The sequence below is a fragment of the Silurus meridionalis genome, chromosome 3, assembly GCF_014805685.1.
Source record: "Silurus meridionalis isolate SWU-2019-XX chromosome 3, ASM1480568v1, whole genome shotgun sequence".
Classification (NCBI taxonomy): domain Eukaryota; kingdom Metazoa; phylum Chordata; class Actinopteri; order Siluriformes; family Siluridae; genus Silurus; species Silurus meridionalis.
In genome coordinates this window covers 33391519-33400332 of record NC_060886.1, presented here as the reverse complement: position 1 = coordinate 33400332, position 8814 = coordinate 33391519, and the positions used below count along the sequence as shown (strand labels likewise).

At 39.7% G+C, this 8814-nt stretch overlaps 1 non-coding gene across 1 annotated transcript; it reads left to right on the top strand.

Annotated features, from left to right (window-relative positions):
- Nucleotides 1-7051: 7051 nt before the first annotated feature.
- On the top strand, nucleotides 7052-7123 carry trnap-agg. The gene has a single exon. It is a non-coding gene; the product is annotated as a tRNA-Pro (tRNA).
- Nucleotides 7124-8814: the final 1691 nt, after the last annotated feature.

Genomic DNA, 8814 nt, shown 5'->3' with positions numbered 1-8814 from the left:
TAAGAATATTACTGTATAAATAATAGAAACATGTTGAATGGAAAGATTTGACGTAAAACTTACAGATAAAACACGATGAATCTCTGGATTCCGTTTCACATCAGCGTCATTTAGCCACGCCCACATCGCCTGTGCCGTTACAAACCTTTTCCTCGTTTTAAATCTATAGATGTATGTAACAGGTGTATAATTTACCCTGTTCAATTTACATGTCCTGTTTCAATTCATACTAAACTGTTGATTTGTCTTGTTTATACTCATATCTGTGTTTATAAATGTAGTTGCCTGATCAAAATGGATGCTTCTCTTAAATGCCTTGATAATAGAAGCTGATGTCACTTCCTGTCCTGACTCCTCCTCTTCCCTTTCTGTATTGTAATCTCATTGGAGTGGTGGGTTTCTCCTACATGTATGATAAACTGGTTTAATTTTATATTAATTACTTTTATATTTATTTATTATTTATTTATATATTTATAGGTTAAAAGAAGCAGAAATAGAGGACAGGGTAGTGTGGAGGAGGATGATCCGCTGTGGCGCCCCCTAAAGGGAGCAGTCGAAATAATTTTTTCTCACTGAAGTTTTTGTGTGAGGTTTCTTTATCTATCTGTGTGAATATTTTACACTTTTTGCTTGTATTTTTATGAATGTGAGGGCACATGGTGATAAGTCTACCACACACACAATAAGTGAAATATCACCACAGGGGCTGCTGATTTGTTGTGTGTTTTTTAGAAGAAACATTAAACACTTCCAGTGAGCTGCAGTCTGCAGTCTCGTGTCTGATTTCACATCACAGCACACAGAGTCAAGTATTTCAACTGGTGTCGTCGATAGTGATGAGCGATACCAATCATTTTCTTTTCAATCCGATACAGAGTACTTTCAAGATGAGTATCTCTGATACAATACTGCTATGAAATATGTATAAACTGTTTTAATACAAATCAGCGGCTTTGCAGGCAGGTAGCATTAATGTCTCTGCCACAGTGTGGGGCTTTTTTTGATTAGGCTGAGTTCAGCTACTAGGTAGCTCACTTTGAGATTTCTCTCCTTCACCTTTGTGTTTTTTTTATTAATGTTGACATCATTAATTCTTATGTCATGAATAAACAAGGTCATTATTGCGCCACCTACTGTCACTCAATTACTGTACATGGTGGAGTATTTTCTCTGCCAGTCACTACATCAGAGAAACAGCCACTAAACAATGCAAATTATTTTCAGTAACTTAATAATCATTTTCTATGAGACCAGCTCTCTCATCCATACTCCCAAAAACATCAGTAGTTTGTAACCAGACACACTGATAACATCCTCACACATCTCCTTAATATCACACATCTGTACTCTGGTCTGAGAGAAAAAAAAAGAGAGAGAGAGAGAGAGAGAGAGAGAGAGAGAGAGAGAGAGAGAGAGAGAGAGAGAAAAAAATAGTATTAAACAAACAGATGATTAATAGTTTTACACAGAATTAAGCAAAATCAAGTACTGACAGTGCCACTAGAGGCAGTGTGAGACTGACAATTGTCAATGTGACCTGTGGGTTACAATTCAACTTTTTCTATAACTAATGCAGTTCTTTTTCTTCTTCTTCTTCTTCTCCTTCTTCTTCTTCTTCTTCTTCTCCTTCTTCTTCTTCTTCTTCTTCTTCTTCTTCTTCTTCTTATTATTATTATTATTATTATTAGTGTTATTAATTTCTTTTACTCCATGCTTTGATCTTCAGTTAAAAAGTCCAAATTTACAATGTAGAACTACTGCAGCATTTCAGTGGTAACATACAGCATGTTTTTGTAAAGAGCAACTAAAAACTCCAAAGGAATTTTCTTGTCACTTTATATGAGTTGTTATATAAAAAGCATCAATTAAATGCAGAGAAGCTCCTTTTTTAATAACACTGTTTTTGGTCCTGTGTATTTGGGTGTGTTTTAATTTTAGAGCATGTTGTATTTAATAACCTTTGCATGTGTTTAAATGCTTTTCCTTTTCATGTTTTCTCCATGAAGCGTTTACTAAGCGCTTACGAGCACCTGGGCTTTGTTTTGCAACTGATCCTGAAGCAGAACAAGATCACATTTAAGCGCGTTCCCTCAGCCGTCACCAAGTGCCTTAGATCAGCTTCCTCCATCATCACATAAAGCCTAAAAATGTGATCTCTTTATAAATATTTTTTATAGATTATAGTTATAACATTGTATATTTTTGTACATAAAGAAATAAAATACACAGTAGATCTGCACAGCGTTACTCGTTGTCTCTAATAGTTTATACAGTGGCAGGTCTTCAGTCCCAATCCCCCTCTTAATAACATCATTATGATGCCACAGCTATAGAATTATACAGATATGCAGTATAACAGAGCGCTGCATCACAGACATTTCATACAGCGTGAATGAATGCCGGTAACTAAAGCAGGAAACCCAGTGAACACAATTCAACAGGTCTCTTTTCACTGCAGCCACAGCTGCACTGCCGCATTCATCATCTCTAGCAGAAGCTTCAATATTTACCTCATAAAATATCCCCTGGTTTCCATGCGCCCTTATGCGTTTTTTCCTTCCTATGCTTTTCCGGCTCCTCCCTCCATTCACAAACCAGCCTCCAACCATCACAAACTAGTGTCCAACCATCGCAAACCAGCATCCAACCATCATAAACCAGTATCCAACCATCACAAACCAGCATCCAACACTCAGTTTCCTGAAGGTATTGAACCTTGAGTCTGGTACCTTTCAAATATTATTCTGTCTCTCTGTCTGTCTGTCTGTCTGTCTGTCTGTCTGCCTGTCTGTCTGTCTATCCATCCGGCCATCTATTTGTCAGCTTTTTTGTCTTTATCTATCTGTCTGTCAGTCTTATATTTAGTCTGACTGCTTGTCTTTTCTATTTACCATGCTGTCTGTCTGTCTGTCTGTCTGTCTGTCTGTCTGTCTGTCTGTCTGTCTGTCTGTCTGTCTGTCTGTTTGTCTGTCTGTCCATCCATCCAGCTGCCGGCTTGTCTGTATTAACTGTTTTTTTCCTCTCTGTCTCGGGCTCATTGATGGATGTGCAGACTTCAGGCAGAACCTTGTGTAGTCATGGCTGAGTGGATAAGGGCAACGGACCTGAAATCCATTAGGGTTTTCCTGGGTCATGTTAAAATCTTGCCTACACTGTTTGTAATCTTGTTTTTTTACAAACTCCCTGCAGATTGTTCCACCAGAACACAGCTCTTTAACACTGCAGCAGCACTTTTATAAGTAAAACCCGTATATAATTAAACCGCGAACATAACATGTCCGTGTCTTTTGCGTGTTCACCATTTGGCCTACACATGGTCACCAAGGTGAAAGTCTAGATCTCATTTGACATCACTGGCTTGAACACTTGTTTTGTTATCTTGATAGCTGAGCATGGTCTCTAACTAAATCCTTTGTATTGTAACCCAAATTCAATTGAAGCCTGATTTGATATTGACAAAAACCAAACTGCGTTTCCCAGCACCGTTTAGAAGCTAGAGGTTGATGGATCGAAACCATCCTCTGCTAAATGTTACCTGTTTTATACCTCAGTCCAATTTCCAACTCAGAGTGGGGAATCAACTAGAACCATTTTCCTTCATATTAGTTGGACTATTTTGCAAGTTGAAATGATCAGAGCAACCAACAAAGTTTCCCTACAGGTGAAAATGTCACATAATTCTATATGAGCCACCTTTCATTAGGAATAAGGGTAAGAATGTAGTGCTTGCATGTGATTAGCAGAGAGGTGGACATCAATTGAGATCACAGATATGGATGAATATCGCTTCAGAGTGGAGAAAAGTAAAACCTATTTCAAAATCCTATTACTTCAAGATCTGCATGTGATCAGTACATGGGTGAAGAGGACAAATGCTGGATTCTAATGACCTGCCTACTTTGTGCAGCAAACAGAAAGACTGCTATTGGTTTCCCTTTGATGCAGGCAAGCACCATTCGACTCATTGAAGGATGTGCGGAGGTCATGGAAAACCTTCTATAATCATGGCTAAGTGGATACCACTGCGTTTTCCAGCATCGTTTGTAAGCCAGAAAAGTAGATCCAGGCCGCTCTTTGCCTTTGCTCTTTTTCGTGAGTCCCGTCTTGGTTGCTTGCACTTAGCTGAGTTGTGCAGCGAAAGCGTGTTGGGCCCATAAACCAGAGGTTGATGGATCGAAACCATCCTCTGCTAAGAGTTACCTGTTTCATACCTTAGTCCCATTTCCAGCTCAGAGTGGGAACTGACTGGAATGATCCTACTATTTTCCTTCATATTGGTTGGACAAGTTGAAATGATCAAAGCAACCAACAATATTTCCCTACAGATGAAAATATAGCTCTACAAGGAAATTGTGATTGCCATTGGTTTCCTTTTGATGCAAGCAAGCACCAGTTGACTCATTGATGGATGTGCAGAGGTCATGGAAGACCTTCTATAATCATGGATCAGGGGATAAGGCGATGGTCCTGAAATCCATTGGAGTCTACCTGCGCCATGTTCAAATCCTGCCTACTACGTTTGTGCTTTGGTTTCTTACAATTTCCCTGCAGATTGTTTTGTCAGAACACAGCTCCTTAACACTGCAGTAGCACTTTTCCAAGTTAAACCCATAGATAATTACTTCTGACTTCTGACACCCTGCACATGTTGGTGACGGGAAAGCGAAATCCAAACAGCCAGATGTCCAAGGTTCTTTTTATTTCTTTGTAATCTATTTACAGAATGTTTAGCATAAAATCAGAGTAAATTTAAAAGTTGTTTATTATGGCCTCAGTATATTAAAGACAAGAAATCGCTCTCATTGGATTTCAACATCTTTGGTGCTATGAGGTAACAAGCACCAAGTGAGAACCAAATTGTCATATAGTTGTTGCGATACAGTTGTCTGATAGCTCTTGTTCACCCCAACAAAGGTTATTGTGGGCAAAGTTTGGGTTCTCCCGGAATTTGAAACCAGGGGCCTCTCGCACCCAAAGCGACAATCATACCCCTAGACCAATGAGCCAGGAGAAGGGAGCACAGTTTGCATGGCAAAGGTCTTAATGATGTCTAGCCAACACTGCACTCTGGGAACATGCAGCAAGCTAGAAACAAGTTATCACCGATACAGTGTTCTGATAGCACTTTTCACCTGCCCTAAGTTTGTTTCCTGTAAAATCTGGGCTTGTCCGGGAGTTGAACCCGGGACCTCTCGCACCCGAAACGAGAATCATACCCCTAGACCAACAAGCGTTGTTTTAAAGTAACCGAAATCTTTAAGGTGTCCAGTCAAAGCTGCCCTCTGTAACGGCAAGAAACAGAAAGGCTCATTAGAGATTTGAACTTCATTTTAACTTTTGTAATAAAATGTCACTGTACATTGGAAACAAATGTCTTCTCTTCTCCATGCTAACATTTTAAAACCGTTACATGGTGCTACCTAAAATGTAAGATCGGAGAAGAGCTAAACTATTCAGTCCAACACTTGACATTGATTTACCACTGGATTGACACTACACCCTGCACATGTAGGTGAAGGGAAGGCGAGATCCAATCAGCCAGAGGTCCAAGATTCTTTTTATTTCTTTGTAATCAATTTACAGACTGTTTAGCATAAAACCAGAGTAATTTCAAGATGTTCAGGCAATTTTGGGCTCAGTAGCTTTAGGAGAAGAAATCGCCCTTGAAGGATTTCAATCTCTTTGGGGGTGTGAGGAAACGTGCAGCAAGCGAGAACCAAGATATCAGCCGTACAGCATTATTACAGCTTTTGTTAACCCACACAAAGTTTATTCAGTGTAAAACTAAGACTCGTCCCAGAGTTGAACTCGGGACCTTTCGCACCCAAAGAACCATTCCCCTAGACCAGGGGTGGGCAATACATTTTTACAAGGGGCCACATGAGAAACCTGAATTGTGTCAGAGGGCCACACCAACGATAATATTTTATGAATGCACCGAAATTAAAATTCTTGGCCGGAACCAAAAACCAAAAATTAGGAAACCAAGGCCAAAACCGAAAACTGAAACACAGAAAGAAAAGATTATGTCAATTATTAGAATTGCATTTATGGCTATGAGTGTGTACTAACCTCACTAAAATCAATGCATTGCAATTCAAAGAATAAATCAATCACAAAAGTGTTTTATTTATTATTACAAATGATTGTTATTTATTTGTTACCATTCATAGTATTGACAGACAGACAGCGGTCAATTATTATTAGCAACGGTCTGTTAAACGAACATAATTGACCACGAGCGTTTGGTATACAACATAAACTCATCCCTATGTGCACTGGACAAGTAGTCTCACTCTTTAGATGCATATTTCACAAATGACTAGATGATATTTGTGGCTTCTCTCAGTTAAAGCTACCCTGTTTCACCAGTTGGGGTCCATGCACTACTTCATCTGTCTAAGAGGCTTGAGTCAACAACAATTTTTTGTGATACTGTTTGGGTAGAAGTGGTCATTTAAAGTGGATCTGTTAGATTCTGCATGGTTAGAGAGGTCATTAGGATAATACTGAAATGTTGAGCCTATTAAAAATATAGGAATTGCTGACCTTTGGGGCTTCCAGCCATTTATGCCTGCTCAGATCCCTGGACTCATTTCATAGAAAATGTTTGCAATCTGCATGATGGGAGTTTGACCCATATGATTTAAATGTGGAAATGCTCTCTTTTCACAGTAACTGTTCCAAAATGTTAGCATGGAGAACAGGAGACATGTATTTGCAAGTTCAAATCACTAATTAACCTTTCTGTTTCCTGCAGTTACAGAAGCAGCTTTGGCTGGACACATTAAGTTTTATCTATGTGTTTAAATTGAAGACATATGCCAGCAAAGCACATGAACTATGCAGTGACATATCAGTAGACACTTCTTCCACAAGAAGGCTTTTTGGTCTAGGGATATGATTCAGGTTTTTTGATCCAGGATTTTACTCTGCATAACAGGAAACAAAAAGATCCACGGCCCTCCCGCTGTTGGGTTCTCACCTTCCCTTCAACTTCGTGTGCAGAGTCGTTCCAGTTGCGAATCAATCTCACTTACTTTTGCTTGGCTCGTTGGTCTAGGGGTATGATTCTCGCTTAGGGTGCGAGAGGTCCCGGGTTCAAATCCCGGACGAGCCCATTTTTTACACTGAATAAACTGTGTGTGGGTGAATAAGAGCTATCAGAACACTAAACTCTGTATCATTGATAGCGTGGATCTCGCGTGCTGCAAAGAGGTTGAAATCCCGAAAAAGTTGCTTCTTCAACCAAAGCTACTACTCTGGTTTTATGCTTAACAGTCTGTAAATACATTGGCGATCAAAATTAAAGAACAATTTATAAACAATTGAACAATTCTGAAATAATGTCATCTTCACTGCTCAACAGTTGAAGGAGTTTTTGTCCTGTCTATACCATGCTACCAGAACACCTTTTCCACAAAATAACTAAGGCATTAAAAAACAAACATTATTTTGCAGAAAACACACTGATCAAAATTAGAGAACACTTTCAGATACCTCCCAGTTATTGGTGTTAATCTGGTACCTGGTGCTAATTTCCTTGATTTTCTGTCAACCGCTATTTAACTGGCAGCCTAACTTCCAGTTTCACTGACTCTGCAAGATGGTGGGCCGTTCTAAAGTGACTGAAAGCCTCCGGCAGCAGGTTGTCCAGATGAAGGCCAAAGGGATGACCCTATCAGCCATAGCAAGACAAGTTGGTCGTTCCAAATCTGTGATTTCAAGAATATTGAATTTTTACAACATCACAAACTCATTCAAGTCCGCCAAGAAGGCTGGTTGTCCACGGAAGACAAATACAAGAGAGGACAGGATACTGCGGAGGATCTCAATGGGCAATCGTTTCCACACTGCAGATGGAATTGCTCACCAGTTCAGCGCTAAACAGGGTAAGGATCTGTCTCATCATACAGTGTCTCAACGTTTAAAAACATTTGGACTGAAAGCCCACTCTGCAGTGACCAAACCTCTCATTAGCAGAAAGTATCAAAAGGCTAGACTAAACATGTTGTGTGGACAGAGGAGAACTGGTCCAAAGTTCACTTCAGTGATGAAAGCAAGTTTAATTTATTTGGGTCCAATGGGAAACATTATGTTCAGTGACAAACTGGAGAAAGACTGAACCCAAAGTGTGTCACACAGTGTCACACAGCAAAATGGGTAAAGCAGTTCCTTGAAACTGAAAACATTGAAATAATGATATGGCCTGCCCAGAGTCCTGATCTCAACCCAATAGAGAACCTCTGGAAAATCCTTGGTGACAAAGTTATGGCCAAGAAACCCACTACAGTCACCGAACTGTGGAGGAGAGTGGAAGAAGAGTGGACCAAAATCACACCAGAGCAGTGTGAGAGACTAGTGCTGTCCTGTGGCCGCAGATGTGCTGAAGTCATTCAGAGCAGAGGCCTGTACACTTCCTACTAATTGCTAACTGTTGTAACCTTCAGAAAATTTTGTTGTAATGTTTTTCCATGCTACTGTCATTGTTGTTCTCTAATTTTGATCAGTGTGTTTTCTGCAAAGTAATGTTTTTTTTAAATGCCTTAGTTATTTTGTGGAAAAGGTGTTCTGGTAGCATGGTATAGACAGGACAAAACTGTTGAGCAGCTAGAATCATGTATCAGACACACACTGGGCAACATTCCTCTCCCCAAACTTCAGCAACTGATCGCCTTGGCTTTTGACTTGATTAAGTTCCCAGATGTATACGGACAGAAGACGTAATGCTACACAGTGCTAAACATGACCCTGTCCTAACTTTTTAAAGCGTGTTGCAGCCATCAAATTCAAAACGACCTTTAATTTTTT